At 49.6% G+C, this 20,987-nt stretch overlaps 2 long non-coding RNA genes across 5 annotated transcripts in view; one reads left to right on the top strand and one right to left on the bottom strand.

Moving 5' to 3' along the window:
- Positions 1-16,654, bottom strand: part of LOC132657483 (uncharacterized) — a 94,130-nt gene extending 77,476 nt beyond the window's left edge. For all 4 annotated transcript variants that reach the window (XR_009595764.1, XR_009595763.1, XR_009595765.1 and 1 more), the window contains exons 1-2: positions 15,451-16,654; positions 12,410-14,018 (exon numbers count right to left, since the gene is read on the bottom strand). This is a non-coding gene — a long non-coding RNA (uncharacterized LOC132657483). The remainder of the gene's footprint in view (positions 1-12,409; positions 14,019-15,450) is intronic.
- Positions 16,655-16,824: 170 nt separating this feature from the next.
- On the top strand, positions 16,825-20,139 carry LOC132657484 (uncharacterized). Its single transcript, XR_009595766.1, has 2 exons — positions 16,825-17,407; positions 18,217-20,139. It is a non-coding gene; the product is annotated as an uncharacterized LOC132657484 (long non-coding RNA).
- The last annotated feature ends 848 nt before the right edge of the window (positions 20,140-20,987 follow it).

Genomic DNA, 20,987 nt, shown 5'->3' with positions numbered 1-20,987 from the left:
TCTCCAAACCGAAGGCCACATTCCTACAGAAATATCTGGCACCTTCCAAGGCTTCTAAGCTAGTCCAGACAGAGAGAGATGGTTATGAAACTGAAGACACCTTTTTTTTCTTTTTCCCTTGGTAGTGGGTATAAAAAATCGGGTCGGTCAAACAATGCATTACGTCAAGGCTTCCTTTCCCTTCCCCACGGTTCTAGGATCTAGCATCAGCAAAACATGTCAGATCACGTTCTGGTGTGGAAACAAAGAGAGAAGAGTATTCACTTCACAAGGGTGGGGCTTTGAGACTCTCGGCTTCTCTTACTGTATTGCTATCTCCTTTCTCCCCAGATTTGGGGAAAAGGAAAAGACTGCAAAGGATTGGGGAACCTGCCCAGAAAAGAATGGAGGGACAGAGTGTGTGAACAGCTGAGACACACACGGCTACCATAAAGACATCGGAAGTTGAGCCCAAACCTCAAATTCAGTTTTGTTTTTCTGCTAATAGAAAGCCAGCCCTGGAGCAGCTTTCCTCCCAGCAAATGGATTCAGGTCTCCAGCCTGGATTGGAACCAGGTTTGGACAAAGGCTGTATAATCCCCATAGCTGCTTCAGCCTCGTACAAAAGAAATGGGATGAGTTATTCTTCCTTAAGGACAGAGCCAGTGAAAACAGGTTCATACTGTGGCAGATGGGATCCAGCTTAGATTAGGAAGTTACTGGCGATGAGTCTTGCAGCAGAGGGATGTTATGGAACGTCTCATCCGAGGTCTTAATATTTGAAGAGTCCCTCATCTCCCTCTTGTGTTTAGCCTGGCTTTTTCAGGAGATAGTAGTTGGTAATCGCTCATGTGTCTTTCCTTCTGTTCTCTGATTCGTGATTTAGCCAACATTTCCTCCACATCTATTATGCCAGTCTCTGTGCTTGGAATTGGGTGGGGGCAGGGGGTGGGGGAAAACTTCTTTTGATTCCAATCCGGGTGATTCACACCTGTTGTCTGCATCAGTGTGGTAACAATGAGAATGAACAAAGAAGGTTGGATTTAAGACCTATTAAGGTGATGAAATTGACAAGTTCTGATGACCTAAAGAGTAAGGGGGAAGAGAAGAATCAGGCGTGACTCCTAAATTTCTTACATGAGCAACTGGGTGAAAGGTGATGCTGTTTACAGAGAAAAGGAACACAGGAGTGTTTGAGGGAACAAGTTTGGAGGGGGTGGAATATGATGAATTCAATTTTGACATATTGACTTTAAATTGCAGATGCTCAAGAGAAAGTTGGGCAAACAGGTCTTATGTTTAGGACAAAGATCTGGGCTAAAGACACGAAATAAGGGAGGCATGCCTTAAAGCAGTTTGTGAAGTGGGGAAAAAGGAAAGGATGGAGAAGATATGTGTATCTTCCCAGCCTCTAAAGAGAAGATTCAAATAGAAATATCATCAGGCTTTGGGAATTGATCACTAGCCTAGATTTCAAAGAAAGATGCTGAACTAGTGGAAAATCCCATAAGTCACTGAAGGCAGCCTTGGTTGGCCAAGAGACTCAAGCATCTTTCCACAACAGGCAAACTGATCCTTGATTCTTGGGCAGATACAGCTGGACAAAACTTCCCTTTCCACTCTGCCAGGCCCAGCCAATGATGGCATGACCTTTCAAATGACATAAGATCCTGGTAAAGAAGACTGGACAAGCAAAGCCCCCTGGGCTCAGCTGAATAGCACCACCAAACCCAGCTTCCCAAGAATGGATTCACAGGGTGGGAATTTACCAGCCCATTCCTTGGTTTTTGAAAATATTTTTCAGGGGAAGTTAACTTGGTTTTATCTCAAGAGCTTTGAGATCTTCCCAATCTGTCCTGGATTCGTCTCCATCCTTGTGATGGCACCACAATAAGCAGAGTTTCTCCCCAATTCTAGCTCCGAGGTCCCCAAGGGAGCATTTTAAAAGCATAGAACCTCTGGAGGTGCCTTGAAAAGAAGGCCGTTAGTAGGTGGGGTGGGGTGGGGTGACATGGCAGGGGCCAAGCTGAGCATGGAGAAGGGAGAGGGCGGGGCACCTCAGTGCCCGACCGGAGCCAGGGCGGGGCACAGGCTGCCTGCCAAGTTAGGAGCCTCCCTCCATTCCATGCTTAAATGTCAAACCAAGCCCACCCCTTCGGGGCTAAAGTCTGTTTGTTCTTGGCTGAGGAAGATTTTAGATTTTCAAAAAAGAGTGAGGAAATGAGAAATCAGAAGAAAATCCTGAAGGTCTTATTAAATGACATTCAAATTCTTCTGTCAACATGGAAAGCACCAGAAACACACAGATTTCTTGAAATATCCCCCCAACAGCACAAACACGTTTTTAAATTACCAGAAAGAGTTTGTTTTTGTTTGTTTATTTTTACAGAAGTGGCCTTTAAAACATTAACTGATAAAAGAAAAAAAAATAGCAAGTTCATTTTCAAGGTTGACTCAAGCTACATCTCATCCCAATTTTCTCACCAAATCAAGAAAACACACCAGGAAGGGGCTCAGCCTTTTCTAAGGACAAGAGAGGTTTTAAGAGAGCAAGACCTGTTTTTTTTTTCTCTTTTTTCTTTTATTTTTGGATTTTTAATAAACTTTTAATTTTTTCATTTTAGAATAGTTTCAGATTTATTTTCCTCCTTCTAATATCCCACATTACTATTTAAAAGAAAATCAAGTATTGATTTATCAACTCTGATGAAGGATATCTAAGAACCACCAACAGGGCTAACTAAGGAAACCTGGATTTCAAGGAAAAGCTTAGTCCGACACAAGATACCAGCTGCAAGATTCATATGGATGTTTGTGGCTTCTGAGTCAGTTGAAGCTAAACTCTGGGTGTCTTTATAGCTCAGAATTGATACAAAAATATTCCTGAGCTTTCAGCACTTTATGATTGACCAGAACTTCAGTTTCAGCTCACAGTTCTGCTGGGTTACCGAGCTGTGTTACGGATAGGCCCAGAGAGGCAGAGAAACTCAAGCAACACTAGAAAAGGCCAGAGCTAGGACAAAAATATGGGTTTTCTAGGTCCAAGCCCAGCTGTCATACCCCCAGGTGCTGAAGGGGTCAGGAGACCTGCATGACGGGGCAAGAAAAGAAACAAAATGGAAAGCACGTGGTCTAGTAGAGTCATTCTCCTAAGCCATCAGCAGTGAGCACATCCACACTAGAAACACAAATCCCTCTTTGAGATGCTGTGTCTCCAGCATTTCCGAACATGGATCCTGCAGGACCAACTGGTATCCCTTCTAGGTCCTCCTCCCTAAGCCAAGGACAAGCCTCACTGTTTCACATAGCTGGTTCCCCACCCAGGGGACCACTAATGCACTGAAACATAGGAGTCTCAAGACAGAGATGTGACCCACGCTTTCAACCCACTGACCAGGCCCACGTAAGACGATGAAAGACACAATACCCCCTTGGTGCTTGTGACCCCCTAGCTGTGTGTACAGACCAGTGCTTCTCACATCTGGGGGTCTTGACAATCTGAGGATGTGAGTTCTGATTCAGTAGGTCTTGAAGAAGACTTGAAACACTGCCTTCCCAACAAGCTCTCAGGTGCTATTGCCAGCCCAAGAGCTACACTGTGAGGGGCAAGACGGTCACACCTAGAAGGACCATTGAGAGCATCCTTCTCAGTGCTCTTCAAACTGGGTTCCTGGGAAGTTCTGATGATGTATTTTGGGGGGATGATTTGAAAGACCAGAAGGAAACAAAGAACCCCTTGCACCCCAGGGTCAATCAGAATGACTCTGCTTCTCTGCTATAGAAAGTGAAATTCTTCGCAAGATTTCATGTGATAAAAGTGCTGCTTTGTTTTATAAATTCGAAATCCACTGCTTTACTCTGCCTACCTCGCTTTACAGAACAGGAGTTTGAGAGTAAGAGAGGATAAGTGACTCATACAAGGTGACACAGCAAATCGCTGGCCCAAGCCAAATCGGAGCCCTGGTCCCTTCTTCCCCACCCTACTCTGGCTCCCTTCGGAGGAAAACTTTTTTTAAAAAAGCCATGACTCAGTGGTTTCTCTTCTTTCTCCTGGGTTTACCAAAGTAAACCCAGCAGAATCCCACAGTGTTCTGGCTCTCAAAGCAAAGAGTCCCATCTCTCCCCACCAAGGGCTGGCTCTTTGGAGTTGCCCTGCCATCCATACCTGACAAGTCAGGGCAGCCAGCTGAGGAGGGAAGCAGCTTACTGGAGCAAGGTAAAAGTAAGGAGTGTTCCCAGAGGCAAGATGGGGGTTGGCTGTGGAATCGTTCCACAGATGGGCAGGCAAGTGCCTGCAAGACCTCAGAATTCCTTGTCTCCAAGGAGGGGCCCGGTTGACTCACCAGGGCACTTACAGACAGCTTACTTCAAGCTGATCTGCAGCAGGCATGCTAGAGCAGCAGCAGGCCACAGCTGAAAAGGAAAGTTTGTCATGGGCAGGAGCAAAGTGGGAGCTGGGGGAAGTGCGTGGAGGGAGGGGGGATAGTCTCCTACAGAAATCTGTGACACTCTGAGGCCAGCAAGCTTGGGTCAGGGGGTGATTCAAGAAGACATGGTCCCTGGCTCCAAGAATCCTGCAATCTGGAGAGCTTGTGAAGAGGTAAAAGAACAACGTGAAACACCCAGACAACAATACAAAGCAACGCGGAATTAAAAGCCGGACGGAAGGGCGCAGAATGTAACAGCCACAGCAAGTTGCTGCCGAAGAGATCACCATGGATTGGAGCAGCTGGAGAGAAAAAAAAAAAAATGATGAAGGCCATTCAGCAGCATATAGGAAGGGTAGAATAAGGCAGGGGGAGAGAAATTAGTCAGGGATGCCGGTTCATGGGGTCAGAAGAACCGTGGGTGCTATACGCAGCATCTATAGGGCCGGAGCATGAATACCTCTTTAAGAAAGCAAGGGAGGGCATGGCTGGCTTGGAACCAGAGTCCCAGCAAAACCACGACTGATCCAGTCTAGTCTAGACCAATTCAAATCTGCCTCTCCTTTTCCACAGGGTTTTCCTAATTTCTCAAGTTATTTGGTAAGTCTAAGAGCTCTGTAGGATACAGGCAACAGAAGAAATGCCGAGCTCCAGTTCTAGTGGTCCTGATCCAAGTTCAAGGTCACATGTCAAAAGAAAGGTCAATATCCATGCACTGTCTCTGGCTCTGACTCAAGCCGCCCTCCTCGAAGACTTGGATATGCTCAAGGAACAGAATCGGATTAGCCCGAAGAAGGACATCAAGCCCAGAGATTCAGCGTGACTAAATGGTATGCTGGAAACCACTCAGTTATGAAAGAGAAATCCATCACCTCCTTCCTCCTTACTCCTGTCTTTGGTCTGACCCCAACTAAAGATCGAGTCTTGTTAAAATCTCATCCCTGACTCACACACAGTCTTCCCGTATCTACATTTCTGAGGTAGGTAAGTTTGAGTGAAACCCAAAGACGCACTGCTCAATCTCTAAACCTAAGGATGGAATTGCAAAGCCTTCTATTTGCTACCTCACCAGCTCACCATCCCACCACCCACCTCCAGGGCACCATCTTCGGACCCCGACACTGTGTTCCACCAAAACAACTTATCAGCCTGGCATTCTTCAAGCTCATTGGGATTCCCAAGAATTGTAAATAAAAAATCATGGAATCTGATCCCTTGACCTTTGTCTGGCTCTGGTGCATTCTAGGGTCATAACCTTCCTCCTGTCCCTCAGAAACCTGATTTGGATTCTTTCCAAAGTCTATCTTCAACCTTTTGAGGAGTTAAGTTATACATTAATAGTCATCTAAGACTGTTGCCGCTGAAGGGAACCTGAAGAGTTTGTCTTTCTACCTCTATCACTTGACATATGAGAAAACTAAGATCCAGAGATGTGAAGTGATTTGTCCAGGGCCACACAGATCCTTGAGAGCAAATGTGGGGCTGGAATCCTGGTCTTCTAACTCCCAGACCTCAGGGAGTTTGAATCACTTTATGAGAAGGTGGCATTATTGCCCAAGACCCTACCTGGCCTCCACTTAACTATAACTCTGGGGCCATTTGCAAGTGAAGACACGTGTCTGATGGCCACATGTCCCAGGGATCTTGGTGGTGAGAAGGAGAAGAGCCTGGGTCAGCTATTTGATATCATTTTTACTTCACTTTAAGACACGGCCAGAGATGGTAAGTTAAGGTGCTGACCTAGACGACACACCTTTATTGCATAGTCACCTCAAAAAGGAAGGTAAGGTAACCTGCATCATTAAAGAGTGAACTGGCAGAGCTTTAATCATGTGATTAATTCAGATCCACTCCCTGATGCATCTTTTCAGACACTCAAACCACGCATTGTCTGCAACCGTTTTCTCAAGCCCCGAGCAACAGAAATCCCACGCTCACTCCATCCTCGATTCTGCTGGAAAGAATCTGTGTGGGTCTGGCAGGCTGTCGCCAGTGAAATGAGCCCTCGGCTAAGAGCCCAGGACACCTGAGTTTACTTGTTATTCGCTGAGTAACCTTGAGCAAGTGGGTTTGCCTCTCTCTGCCTTTCACCTGCGTGGGAGAGCTAAGGCAGAGGCAGAGAAGAAAATAAGACAGACTTCCCAGATGCCTTTCAGTGCAAGGAAGTCTGTGACATTGGCTGATAGCAGTAGCCTTCTCTGTTTCCATTTAGGGCAGAATGAGAGCATGGAAAACTGATATTTACTGGCCATTCACCATGTGCCAAGGATCACGCTAGAGCTCACACCTGTCCCAGATGTGGAAGCAGTGATCAGAAATGTAAAGTTGTTCACCCAAAGTCGCACAGTTAATGAACAAGGGAGGTGGGGTTTTAATAAGTGTCTCCAACCCGAAAGACCTTATTTTTGGCATTACATCACACTGCCTTCAATAAAAGATGATTTCATGTTACTGAGAGATGGAGGGGTGGGTGGATGCAAACTGAGAGAGGGACCTCAGAGACCCAAGGATACAAACCATTCAAAAGCCATCAGTCAAGAAGGTTAAATGAGTGATGTGGACTGGAGGGTGAGTGGTAATCTCATTGCCTTCTTGAAAGGACCTGAGATTCAGTTCAGTTCAGTTCATTTGCTCAGTCGTGTTTGACTCTTTGTGACCTCATGAATCGCAGCACGCCAGGCCTCCCTGTCCATCACCAACTCCCGGAGTTCACTCAGACTCATGTCCATCGAGTCAGTGATGCCATCCAGCCATCTCATCCTCGGTCGTCCCCTTTCTCTTCCTGTCCTCAATCAAAGTATAGTAAACAAGGGCTTCCAGCCCAAATTTGACAGATTTTTTTTTTTCAGGAGAAGCTGAAATGTGGAATTTTATGTGAAACCACCTTATTTATATCTGTAGCCCTAACCCATTCCCAGGTTCAACCCACAGACCCCAGTTTATAAATTCTGGACGCTGAGATTAAACTCTTCACCACAGGAGTGAGAAAGACCAAATCATTTCACTTTGGGGACCTTATAAAAGCCTCATCTCTGATTTCCTTTTCAGAGAAAGTGAATCTTCTGGAATGTTCAGAGCTAGGATACAAGGGCACTGTGATTCAATCAACCCCACTAAGTCGCTGGGCTTATACCAGCAACTGCTTTCTCCCTTGGGGAGTCGAGGGGAGCCATATACGCCACTAAAACCAGTACGAGTCCCCTTTTTTTCTAATAAGCAACAAATTATTTGAGGAGGACTTGGTTGAAAACTAGTTCTACCCCTATAGTTAAATCCAATTATACCATAATTACAGGGAGTCTGCACACATCAGAGCTTAGCTGGAAAAGAATAGGAACACTGCAGGTCTTCAAAACACTGGCCGGAGGTAAGCCTGTAATTTCACCTGCCGTCGGCCTGGCAGAACCTTCATGGGAAAGACACACCAGCTCTTGACTCTCCATCAGAGGAAACCCAGCGGGTGCCCTCGGCCCCTGGGCGGCCTTGGCTCTCATAGTTCAGAAAAGACAGGAGCAGGGAAGCGTCTCTATTTCCATTCAAACTGGCTGAGGAATAAGAATAAGACATGTATCTTCAGGCACAAACAGAAAGAAGCACTAGGCCTATGCAGAAATAGAAAAAAATCTCATTGTTAAATCATGACCATTCCCTACTTTTATTATGTTTTTTCCTTGCGGTGGAGATGAAGGGAACCCTTAAATACACAATGAAATCAATGAAAAATAAATAAATACATCTACAAGGAAAACCTTTGGAAGCGCCTCTTCTTCACTGCAAAAAGTCCATTTCCTTGTTCACTTTCATTCCCACATGGACCCTCCTGTCCTCACATTTAAGGGAAATGTTAAACTGCTGTCCTGGCCACAACACGATCAAGAGGCAGAAGACCTTTACTGTAGCTTAGACGGTCTGACATGGGCTCTATAACAACAGCACATTTTGTTAATAACATTCTTCCGCTGCAAGTCCACAGCTGCGTGTCTCTGTTGAAACCCTTTCTGCAGTCTTCACACACACTCCAGGCTTCACTCTGAAGGGAACTTCTAGCTGAGTACCCACGGGGCGGGGGCAGGGGTGGATATGCTCAGGACTTTGCTGAGGACAAGGTTGACTCTGTAGAAGTAATACCATGCTATAATTCCTCCCTAATCCCCACCTCATTTTCATCACAAAAGACGTGACTGACAGGAAGGAACGTTTCAGTCAATTCATCACGCAGACGTTAAACCCTGACACTGTACAGGGCAAATCGAGCTGGGTTTTGCGGGGAAGAGGAAAATGACATCGAAAATGTTCCCTACGAAAATGTGCTGGGAAGCGTAACGGCAAAGCCCTGGCCTCACGTCAGGAAAAATCTCTTCTCAAATCTCAGTCCTCACACTTCCCAGTTAGGTTACCTCACATGGCCTGCTGAACCTCAGTTTCCATGTCTGCACGATGTCTGTGCCGTGTGGACTATAGGCAGGCCTGGCATAGTTATCATAAGAGACTTATTCATGGAGGGAAGAGTGTGATCAAAAGCACCGAGTTAAACAAACAGACATATGGACGGCCTCCCCTGGAAACAGGAAGCAGCCCAGGGGAATCAGAGCTTGGGTCTCAGGACCACAGCTGGGCCCCCTTCAGGGCCCTCCCGTCCCTGCGCCAACGTGCTGAGCGTTTCTGAGGAGAAACTAGGCCGGGAAGCCGGCCTTGGGGAAGTAACACGGAGAACCACTGAAGAGGGAAAGGTGGGGTCAGGGATGGGCTGGGAAAGGCTTGACCACCAGCGCCCAGGAGGACCCTGATTTGTAGCATGGTGTCAGTCCTCCCACTGCGGCTGATTTCAAGCGACCAACACACCCAGATGGGAAACTACTTCCTGAAATGCTAACAACTGGCTCTTACAGCTGCGGTATATCTCTAGGTCGAGTTGAAAACTGGGGAATTCCCCCTGGGTCCTCCTCGTCTAACACGGAACCAGAAACAGGGTCCACCTGGCAACTTCCTGAGTCCATACCACTCTGCCTTTCAACGCTTGGGGACCTCAGGTGTGATAAACACTCTTAATGATTCTGAATTCCTTCGTGGTTTCAGGGAAATACTCCCAGGCCTTATCCAGGCGTCACTCTCACGTCCTTTTTACAGGTCAGGAAACAAGAGTGACCTGTGATTTGGGTAAACTGCACAGTTAGGAATGAATGGAGTCTGACCCCTCTGCCCACCTCAGAGGACCTGAGACCTGGTTCAGCCCACTTCAGTAAGAATGGGTCCTTCTCTAGCTCCTCCCCATCCTGCGCTTCAAATAAGGCTGAATAGACTTAGGTCATCCGTTCTCCTAGCCTTTGAAAAGTGAATCCTCGGGTTCCCAGTGGAGTTTGGGCTCTCTGCTTCCTCATCTCCCCCTCATCCGCCATCCCCCCCCCCCCCGCCCCCTCCAACCCAGTGTCATAAACCCTGAGCTGCTCACATGCTTCTCTCCACCGGGAAGGCACTGCAATCTCATCACCTCCACCCAATTTGCTTCAGTCCTGCCTCATGTTCCTGCTTATTAAATTGTAGGATTATCCCCCTCCGCTGCAGCGACAGGGCTCCCGGACTGGTTTATTGCTCTATTGCTCAAAACTGCTGAACTCAGCACCGGCGTGGGCTTCTCCAGCACTCGGCATGATAGACGAGCTGGTACCCGCCAGCTTCGGGTGAGAGCTGAGGCCTGTGCTCTGAGCCCCCAAATGACTCCCCAACCTGAAAGGTTGGTCTCTTAATTGTTTCATCTAAGAATTGCAGGTATGAGAAGAGAGACCCAAACTTGGCTCACCGCACCCTCGAACAACCCAGCGAAGGTTGGAACCTTTCACAGAAAAGTTTTGCAACTGTCCAGTCCTCCCCCTCTCTTTCTACCTCCTTCATTTTGCCCACCTAATCGCCTTTCTGTGACTAGTACGTAAACCAGGCTAAAATGCCATGATGTTATTAACTGGCTGCAGGTACCTGTGGGCACGCACACACTTATGCACACACTAACCCTTCCCAGTGCTGAGCTAAGCATTCTAGAGGCCTCAGGCCTCCCTGTCTCCATTTACCAGCTCACCAGTCAGTTTCCTTCCACTAAAATTTACCCCTCTCCTGCCAATCTTCCCTCTTTATTTATCAGATTCTAACTGGCATCTCATGAAACATACAGAAACACGCACTGAGGCAGCCAGTAGAGATTGCCAAATTTGATTACCTGCGTCGATCCATCTCGCGGAGGTGCTGATGAAGTTCAGCTTAGATTTTTTTTCCTCCTCTACAGGGTGGGCTCTTTCAATCCCCTCCCACCCTTCACTCCAGACCCCCCAGGTAGTAAACCTGCTGTCTGGGCAGTGACCCAGGGTACAGCTTGCACTTTTTCATCTTTTACTTTAGGAGGAAGGCAACCTGCCCACGCCTGCTCAGCTCTGCCGCCCCGAGGAGTCCCCACACCGAATCCTCTCTTTTCTCCAGTTGGCACGTGTCCTCTTGCATTTCTGAGCTCACTGGGGTGGCACCTCTCTGTGACGTCCTCCTGATCTGCTAGGCAGGGGCAAAGGCTCCTCTCTCTTGGTTGCTACTGGCTAGTGCAGGGGCTCCGTCCTTGCCTCTCCCTCCTGTAGCCCAGATCACCATGCTGGCTCCCTCACTGCACTGGAAAGCCTCTGTGTCCCAGGGCTGAATCTGAGTCATCCATCAATCTCCAGCATCTGATGGAGTATCTGGCACATAGTAGGTGCACAATAAAGGTTGAGTGAAGATCTCAATTAACAAATGACACCTGTTTCTCCTCTGGTCTTCAAACCCTCTAATTCTCCAAATGGTGAGGGTCAGGAATCAAGGACAGAGGAAGATGCGAGCTCTCTCTAGCTCACTGTTTTTGGATTCCCCTCTTGGTGTCAAGGGGCTTCTCAGGTGGTACAGTGGTCAAGAATCCACTTGCCAACACAGGAGATGCTAGAGACTCAGGTTCAATCCCTAGGAGGAAAAGATCCCCTGGAGAAGGAAACGACAACCCACTCCAGTACTCTTGCCTGGAGAATTCCATGGAGGGAGGAGCCTGGAGGGCTACAGTTCATGGGGTCGCACAGAGTCGGATGTGACTGAGCACACACAGCACTTGGTGTTCAATAACCTGAACCTCTTTAGCTTATCCAAGCCTGTTCTATTAAGAATGCTCCCCCACCCCTCTGCTTTCCTAAAGTAGTATTCAGATGTTGACAGAGTAAAATAAAATCTCCAACAAGCATTCTCCAGGGAAATGGAATTTCCTCCAACCCACAAAACCTCCAGGCAAGTTGGAGAGATGTTTAGGGGAGCAGATAACTGTAGGAAACGTCCAGAGTGGCTGCTGTGCTGTGCTATGCTTAGTCACTCAATCGTGTCTGACTCTTTGTGACCCCACGGACTGTAGCCCGCCACGCTTCTCTGTCCATGGGATTCTCCAGGCAAGAATCCTGGAGTGGGTTGCCATGCCCTCCTCCAGGGGATCTTCCCAACCCAGGGATCAAACCCAGCTCTCCTGCATTGCAGGCAGATTCTTTACTGTCTGAGCCACCAGGGAGACAACGACTTGGCTCTCACCTGCTATAATGTCCCCTGGGCCCCCTCTTCTGCCCAGTAGGGGTACAGGGGCAGGCCTCGAAGTCAAGTCTCTCACCTGAAGGACTAGATTAGGCCCTGGGAGGGAGGGGTCTGGGAGAGGAGACCCACAAAAGACAGGCTTCACCCCCTCTCCAATCTCTGGAGAACACACCCACCTCCAGAATGAGGGCCCTCCAGCCCAGAAATGGAAGAGTAGCAGCAAGCTGTCAGAGCCCCCAGAGCAGGAAAAGAGCTGGTCCTGAAACTCTGGGACCATACTGAAGTGAAATCCAATACGGTTCTGATCCATACTGGAGCGAAATGGGGGCAGGCGGGTGGGAGAGGGGTGTTAGCTCGGGACCCCAAGTCTCCCGTTCAGAGCTCTCCCCTTCTTTCACTCAGTCAACAAATATTTACTGAGCACTTACCACGAGCCAGGAACTTCTACCCGCTGGCTTCCCTTTCTTTTAAGAGGTTCCTGATCTCGAGAGAGAGAAAGGCAAGAAATCAATACCCATAAGGTGACGTGTTACAGAGGCGTGCACCAGGTCACAAGATCGTGTGTGCAGAGTGGGGATGTGGCCTTAGGAAACAGCCAACATACAAAGGGCTGGCTAGTGAACAGCAACCCCAAACTAGACTCCTGGGGACACACCACTGGCACCAGGCAAGTCAACTACGGAGATACAATGAAGTGGGAGGGAAAGGTATTCATGAGGGCAGAAAGAGGCCTCAATGTGATTTACGGACTTGGGTTTAGCCCTTTGGCTCCGCCTGTTCAGACGGGTGTTCTGTACCTCCTAGTGGCGTATGCAGAGCGCACGCCTCGTCCTTCCACTTTGGGGTGAGACTTTACCCTCTTCCAGGGGCTACACTGACTCCAGAACCATCGCGTTTCCTTGCTGCCTGCCTGTGCCCTCTGCGGTCTGTTTCTAAGAAGGTACTTCTGTGAGGAACTGCTGATAGGAAAAAAACGCTACCCCTCATTCTATCCCATGAGACCGCTAAGAACAAACATAAACCCCTTTTACGTGGCGTTGTCTTCAGGTATTTGAAAACAGCAATCATATCCCTCCCTCCACTCCCCGGCCATCACTCTCCCAGGCTAAATAGCCCCAGTCTCTTAATCCTTTCCCAGAGTGAAGTGACCTATTTTCAAGTCCACTCACCATTCTGATCACGTTTTTCTCACTTTCAGACTTGTGCTGACCCCTCTTAGTATGTGAAACCATAATCAAACCTAATAAACCAAGTATAATCTGAGCACTACTGAGCAGAGTAGAAATATCACCTCCCTCATTTTCCACCTCGTATTTCTAATAATACAACCAAAGATAGAGCTTGCTCTTTAGGCAGCCACATCACAACTTTGAGTCCCACAAAGTGAAAGTGTTGGTTGCTCAGTTGTGTCCGACTCTTTGCAATCCCATGGACCGAAGTCCACTAGGCTCCTCTGTCCATGGGATTTTTCAGGCAAGAATACTGGAGTGGGCTGCCATTCCCTTCTCCAGGGGATCTTCTGGAACCAGGGATTGAACCCGGTCTCCTGTGTTGCAGGCAGATTCTTTACCATCTGGGCCACTAGGGAAGCCCCAGCTTACCATAAACTCAAATCCTAAGTTTTGTTTTCTATCTACGTTGCTGCTAAGTCATATCTTCTCCACCCTACATTTGTGCAGTTACTTTCTGGGCCAAAGTACAGAACCAGGCAGAAGCAGGTGAGTTAGCATGTTTCCCTCTGGACTTTGGGCCCTGAGAAACCTCTCAGGGAGCCTTCCTCCTGGTTCCTCATGACGTGGGGCAGAGCCGGAGCCCCAGAAGCAGTGGAAAGCTGGTAACGAAGGCTCCAGTCTGCAGGCAGCCCAAGGGGCACTCAGACACGGGGCTGGAGGTCAGAGCAGAGGGCAAGGTGCTGAGTTTCCAGGACCCAGAGAGGCATGTGGGGATCAAGGTCCTCCGCAGCAGACCAGCCTTGGCTCAGTGTGGGGAGGACGGGAGACGGAGTCAGGATCGGTCCCACCAAACTGTGCGGCTCAGCTGGAGAAGGTGAGCAAACACTGTTAGAACAGCCAGCCCCCGAGTTCAGACGAGAGCCCTGTGCTCCGCACTCAACAACTCTGCCATCCCATTCCCTTCCCAATCTACCCACCAAGACTCCTGGGCGGGCAGGCAGGCAGCCCTTGAAAGGGTCTGCAGAAAGCCTCTTAGAGACACAGAACTAGACACGTTGGGGAGGGCAGATGCCTGGGGCTTTTGCCTCTCAAGGTGACTCTGGAGGAAAGAGCTAGACCCAGGAGGAGGGGACAGGAGGCTTCCCACAAAGCCACCCTGAGCTGCTTCCCACCGCCTTGTTGCCCACCACACAAACCAGTGTCCACAGAGCATCCTCTATACTCTCACGAATCAAGCTGAGGGGAAGGCAGACGCTACTACTACGGCTGTGGGTCCGACTCTGCGACCCCATGGACAGTCCATGGACTCTCCAGGCCAGAGCACTGGAGGGGGGAGCCTTTCCCTTCTCCAGAGGATCTTCCCAATCCAGGGTTCAAACCCAGGTCTCCCTCATTGCAGGCGGATTCTTTACCAGCTGAGACACATGGGAAGCCCAAGAATACTGGAGTGGGTAGCCTGTCCCTTCTCCAGCAGATCTTCCCGACCCAGGAATCGAACCTGGCCTGCATTACAGGAGAATCCTTTACCAACTGAGCTGTGAGGGAAGCCCTACTGATAAAGGGCAGGGAGATTTTCTGGCCATGTCAGCTAGGTTATTGTTTGTTTCCATTTTTCTGAACAAATTTTGAGGTCAAAAATGCCACTGTGGGGGAAAGAATCTGACCGGCAGAATTTATACATATTTTCTGCCCTCCATACCCATCCTTCCCTTCCCAACACCCCACATTTGGGGACCAGCAGCCAGCCACCTGCCTCTAGTCCTACCCGGAACCAGGGCGAGCTTCTTAACCAGAGAAAGAAGGCTCCTTCTTCATCGCTTTCATTCAAGCCAGGTCCTTACCGATCCCCTGTCTCCAACTCATCTTTTCAGAGTCAGCTCAGATGGCACCTTCTCTCTGGGACCTTCCCTGAATCTCACAGACAAAAGTTGGCAGTTTCCTTTTGGGGGTATTCATAGTATTTTTCTCAGCTTGTTTTTTTTCTGTCTGTCCGTGTGTGTGTCGCTAAGTTGGGAGTTCCTCAAGGGTAAGCACAGTCCCCCGCTCAGCTGGGACAGAGTTCATGCCGTTGTGGAGGGAGGAAGGGAGGGAGAGAGTGAATGAATGAAATACAGGGAGGGAGGGGTGGACAGGGCACAGGGCTGTGTCAGCTTAGTCATCTCTGCCTCTCTCTCTACATCACTAGTTGGGAAACGGAGAGTTGAGGCTGTGATAAGGCGAACAGGGTCCAGCTGGCGGGGAGTTCAGGGGCCCTGATCGTCAAGGGATGGAGCCCATAGACTTAAGAAAACACTCACCTGGAAAATCTGCTCTCCCCATCCCAGCAGAGCCTTCTCTTCTTCCAGAAAGAGTGTGTAATGCTCCAGACAAATGCAAGACCCTCCAGAAACGGGGAAGACAATCACGGAGTGTCTGTTCTAAAGAGTCCTTTAATGGAGGCTGGGGGATCCAAGTAGATTTGAATCTTAACCCTACATGTGAGACAGAAATTCTCCCCTCAGAGCCTGTTTCCCCATCTGTTTGGTAAGAGGCTTGAATTGACTGATTGTCTAAGGAGATTCTGAGCTGAGAGTATTCGGGTTCTAAGAAGGGCTGTGAGACAGTGCGGCCCTGCAATATCCTATCAATCGGGCTCTTTAATTCCCCTTCCTTCCGTCTGCACCCAGAGACCTGCCTTGTGAACAAGCGGAAGTCAGGCCAGGAGGCTCCGCAAAATACACCACCTCTGCTGCTGCTGCTGCTGCTAAGTCGCGTCCGACTCTGTGCGACCCCATAGACAGCAACCCACCAGGCTCCTCCGTCCATGGGATTCTCCAGGCAAGAGTACTGGAGTGGGTTGCCATTGCCTTCTCCGACACCACCTCTGAGGAGACTTCAACTCTCCTAACCTTCCCAGTGCGGCAAGGGGGAGAAGAGGGGAGAGGGGAGCAGGGACCAGGGAGGGGAGCTGAGAACAATCAGGAGCTGATAGACCAGCCGCCTTCATGTTTCCCAGCGAGCTGGCTGGCTCTCCCTGCAGTTCCTCTTCCCAGCTTCGCCTGACAAGCCTGTCTCTTCCCCACCGTCTGAAATGAAAGAGAAACAGATTGCAAAGCCTCTTGGATTATAAAGCCACTTACTCCTCTCAAGGAGCAGAGCAAACTCACTCTGTACTAAATGCCAGGGGAACACACTGGGTGGGACTCTCCTCAGACTCAAGGGTCCCTGGATGGGCTGACGGACCTCTGCTGGATTCCAGGAGTGCCCTGCATAGAGCTAGGACTCAGGGCACAGCTAAAAGCTCTAAAAGTTCCAGAGGCCAGCAGCCCCACAACCTGTGCTTGTCCGGGAGGGCGCATGAGTGCACGCGCGCGTACACACACACACACACACACACACACACACACACAGTCTCTCCTAGCCAGGTCTTTGGGAGCCCAGGGCCTTCACAAACAGCGCTCCGATCACCATTCTCTGCAACCCAGAGACCTCCCCTCCCTCTTCCGGTGTTTACAGAACAATAAGAAAGCCAGGGTAGGTGCAGAAAGGCCGTGCCAGTCCAGGCCTCTGAGGGTGTGGGTGCCGAGAGGAGGAGCCGGCAGCCCAGACCTCTCCCCATTGGGCAGGCTCCACAGGTAACACGAAGCTCGGCCAAGTGGTGCATAAATAAAGTGGGGGACTAGCACCACCTCCTTGAAAGGGGCCGAGTCCTACCTCTTCACCCTCGCCTTAGGAAAACCGGCTCCTCTCTTTTGTATTGTCTGTGCTGAAAATTCAACTGAGCCCCGCCATAACTCCAAAATTTTTCTTTCCGGTTGATTTTGCTCCCTGGCATGCCATCTCCCCTTTCCTCTGCTATCTTATGCTTAGAGTGACTCCTCGGGACTGAGCCCCACCTGTCCTCACGACCCATTTCTGTTCTGCACGGGGCCTGCTCAGCTGGACACTTTATACAGTAAGTGCTTCTCATTTCTTATTCCCTGTCCTCAAAGCTTAGGAGTCAATGAGCATTGCAAGACTCAGATTCCTCTTCTTCCTTTCATGCGTGTGAGTCTCTGGGCCTATACGTTAGTCGTTCAGTCATGTCCAACTCTTCACCACCCCATAAACTAACCATCCAGGCTCCTCTGTCCACGAATTCTCCAGGCAAGAATCCTGGAGCCTCTAGCCATTTCTTTGTTTGGAATTATCTTACCAAAAATATCTATGCATTATTTTGAATCAAGCTCAAAAGGAGGCCCTGCTACCTGAAGGTACAGACACTCAGACGTTCAGGTGAGTCTGAATTCTCTGTATCTGGGGGGGACTTTGGAAAACTAAAGTCAAGAGGCTCCATCAGGAGAATCATTGGGCAAAAGAGAAGAAAGTGAGCTGTGGAAAATGCCACAGTCACTAGAAGTTGATCAACTTTCTCCAGGGCTAAAGGGACTGAACCTGCGGCATTTCTACCAGATCCCCAACCAGTTCAGGGTTTTCTTGATCCCTGATTTCCAGGGATCGCAGTAAGTCTCCCTGATAATGGGAATAGGTGTGCTGAGTTGGGTGCTAATCAGTTAAGTTCCATGATTGCAGTTCTGTCTGGTTTCATGGAAATTTACCCAATTAAAGGAACAGGGGCTGGTTGGCTTTTCAGTCCTGGGCTGGAGGGTACAGTGCTAACAGGAGATTCTTCAGTTCTTGGGTCCAAGTTGGTTTCATTAGGAAGTTATTTAAGGCACAGTCCTGAAGGCAGTTAGACAGCGCAGGAGGGGAGTCAATGGATGAACATACTCTATAGCCAAATACATGTGTGGTTTGCTCCTCTGAGCAACCCCCACACTGCAAATGACCAAGGCAGAGGTCACCGGGACATCAAGTTGGTGAAGCAGTACTGGGCAGAAGAATCTTGGCTGAGGGATGGGACCCAGAGAGGGTCAAGGCTCTGGATACAGATTCTAGCTCATCTTTTCCCATCTCTATTTTGTAGCTAGAGGTCTGTAGGGCAAGGAGAGGGTGATAAGGGAAGGGCCTGCCTTTTCTGGGCCCTCTGATATCAGTGCTACCTCCTATTTGCACAGCCTTTCACAGTTAAAGTGCTTTTACAGACTCTGTCGTCGATGGAGTAGCCACCACGGAGGTTAAGGAGCCCATATGAGGGTGATGCTCTTTGCACACTCCGATTGAGGATTGAAGATCTGGTGGACCGTGCATGTTAGGAGGGGTAAGAGTGGGGTAAGGAGGGTCTGGAGGGAGTGGAATCATCCCTTGTGCTCTCTGGGTTGGGCTGAAATCCAGAGAGAAAGCAAAGAATCCTTCCATCCCAGAACTATTTCCTCCCATCTTCTGCCATCATTGAGCAGGGCCAAATAGGTCGGTCCCTTTTCTCCTTTGACTAGAAAATGGTTCAAAGGCAGTGCAGAGGGACTACATTGACTAGATCACTCACAAGCAGGGCACGCTTCTCTCTCATCATTGAGAACCCTGAGTGTTAACAAAGAAGGTGGCTGGGAGAGGATGGGTCAGCCTCCCTCCTCCCAGTACTCAGATCTGTGCTCCCAGCCCACCCCAGGGTCCCCCTGACCAAGGAAAGTCTGGCCCTGTCTCAGCGGTAGCTGGAAGCCTGGGCCCTGGTTGAAGAGCCTCTTTGAGATGCCCAGTGCCCAGGGGCTTGGATGGAGGGGGAGGGGAGCCACATTCTAAGCCGCTACCTCCCTGCTTCGGGTCAGAACAAGCCCCAGGAAGAAAGTATTCCAAACAACAGGGTGGATCTGCCCTAACTCACCCAGTCTGCAAGTCAGTGCTGAGAACAGCCTTTTACGGGCTTACACGGAGCCCGGGGCATGTCTGGACGCAGCGAGGAAAGGGGTGGGGCAGGAACTACAAGGCAACGGGCGGATGGCATTTCTTCAGGAGGACGGAGAGCTCCCAGGGTTGCCATCCCCTCGGTTTAGTTCAGTCCCTGAGAGCAGGTGACGGCCTTTGTTCCCACATCCCCGTATCCTCGAACCCCAAAAAGGTGTTAGAGGTGCCATTTCCAGGCAGGTTTGGGAAAGGATGTGAGGTCACCCAAAAGTGGCCAACCTAGCTGAGTCTGTAGGAGCGAGACCAAGGACACTCGCCCTCCTGCGCCCATCCCAGCCCCCATGAGTGTGCCTAGCCGCAGCTGGCTGCTCTTCTCCCTGTTTCACGCCCACAAATGGGCCTGCAATGGGCTGTTCATGCTCTTTGGACAGTGCATTCTGCAGAGGAACACCTCCACCTCTGCTTCCGCCACCTGGGTAAGCAAGAGCACAATAGACGGATTTTCTGAAGCAGGTTCAGAACACCCACCTTCTGCAGCCAGGACCAAGCTCGGCTATGGCACACGCAGCGGGACACAGACATGGGGAAGCCAGCCTGCATCCCAGCCAGGTAGCCGCAGAGACGTGTCCACAGGGACTTGAGTGGAATGGCTGCTTCAAGGGAGACCAACAGCAAGGGCCGGAGCACCATCCCCACCCCTCAGCACCCTCGGTGCCGCAGGCCTGGTGGGGACGGTTCTTGGTGAGCTGGTTCTCTTGGCTCCTGGAGGAAGTGATCCTGGAGAGGGTGTGAGTACTCGGGTCTCCCACACCTCCCAAGTCTGTGATTCAAAGATCCTGAAGGCTTCTGGCCAAGCAACAGCCCTGTGGGCAGAGGCTGGGGCTGCCACGTGGCCCACCCTCTGAGATCAAGACCTCAGATAGTCCATGTGTTTCTCTTGTCCTTCATTCCACCGGAGTCTGTCTCGTACCCACCCAGATTTCAGTGGAGTGAAGCTCAGGAGGCGTGGAACTGACACCGGAGCTGCCCGCAGGAGTAGGTCTGACTTGGAAAAGGAAAGGCTCAGTGAGAGGTGCAGACACCTTGTGTGTGTGTCCGGCTGCACAGGGGACTGGGCCAGCGGCGGACAGGGGAAAGCACCGCAGATGGGATCTGCCAGTTACTTCTGAAATGGACATGGGTGTTTTCTGTAACTCACAAAAATTAAAAGCTGCCTGTTTCTGCAACTCATGATGCTATTGCGTGCAGATCCCCTGGCCTCCTAAGTCACTTCCCCTTTGGGCTAAAGCAGAGTTGTCGGCTTGAACAACTAACACAGCTCCTCCCTCCAACCTCCTTGGGTTCTCCAGACAGGTGGCTGGCACTCTATTTGCAGTCAGCAAGGAACCCTACTGCCCTCAGCCTTCCTGCAGGGCCAGCAGGACCTGCAGAATGGGGTAAAAAAAAAAAAAAACTCTTAAGATTTTTAAAACCCATTTATATTGTAATAAAATAAATGTAAATAAGATTTAAGTGAAGGCAGATTGAAGATATTTGAGACACTATACAAGATATATCTCATAGAGTACAGATGTAAATTCTGTAAAGGTTAATGCACTTAAACACATTTGACACATAAAAATGTCAGGACCAACATTAATCATTTACCAATCGTAATTGCCTTTATATGGGTCTCTTCTCCCCAAGACACATGATTAAAACACCGGACTTGGTGGAAATCTGGGAGGGAGGAAAAACAAATAATACTTCCCAGCTGTCAGGGTCTATGATTTGCTTTGATAGATTTAGCATTGATTTCATCGGTTTTACCATCCTGTGTAAATTTCTTTTGTCTCTCTCCTTTAAGGAAAGAGAAGTTTTATGGGGAGGAGGGTGGGCCCCTTAGTCCAAAGGAAGCCCCACCCAGTTACTGAGGAGATGCCCACGGCTTTCTGTGACTCGCCCCTTCCTCAGCTAAATGGGGGCTTCCCAGGTGGTGCTGCTGCTGCTGCTGCTGCTAAGTTGCTTCAGTCGTGTCTGACTCTGTGCGACCCCATAGACGACAGCCCACCAGGCTTTGTGGCGCTAGTTGTAA

The sequence above is a fragment of the Ovis aries genome, chromosome 12, assembly GCF_016772045.2.
Source record: "Ovis aries strain OAR_USU_Benz2616 breed Rambouillet chromosome 12, ARS-UI_Ramb_v3.0, whole genome shotgun sequence".
Taxonomy (NCBI): Eukaryota; Metazoa; Chordata; class Mammalia; order Artiodactyla; family Bovidae; genus Ovis; species Ovis aries.
Note: the sequence above shows the minus strand (reverse complement) of the source record. Positions and strands in the feature narration are given on the sequence as shown.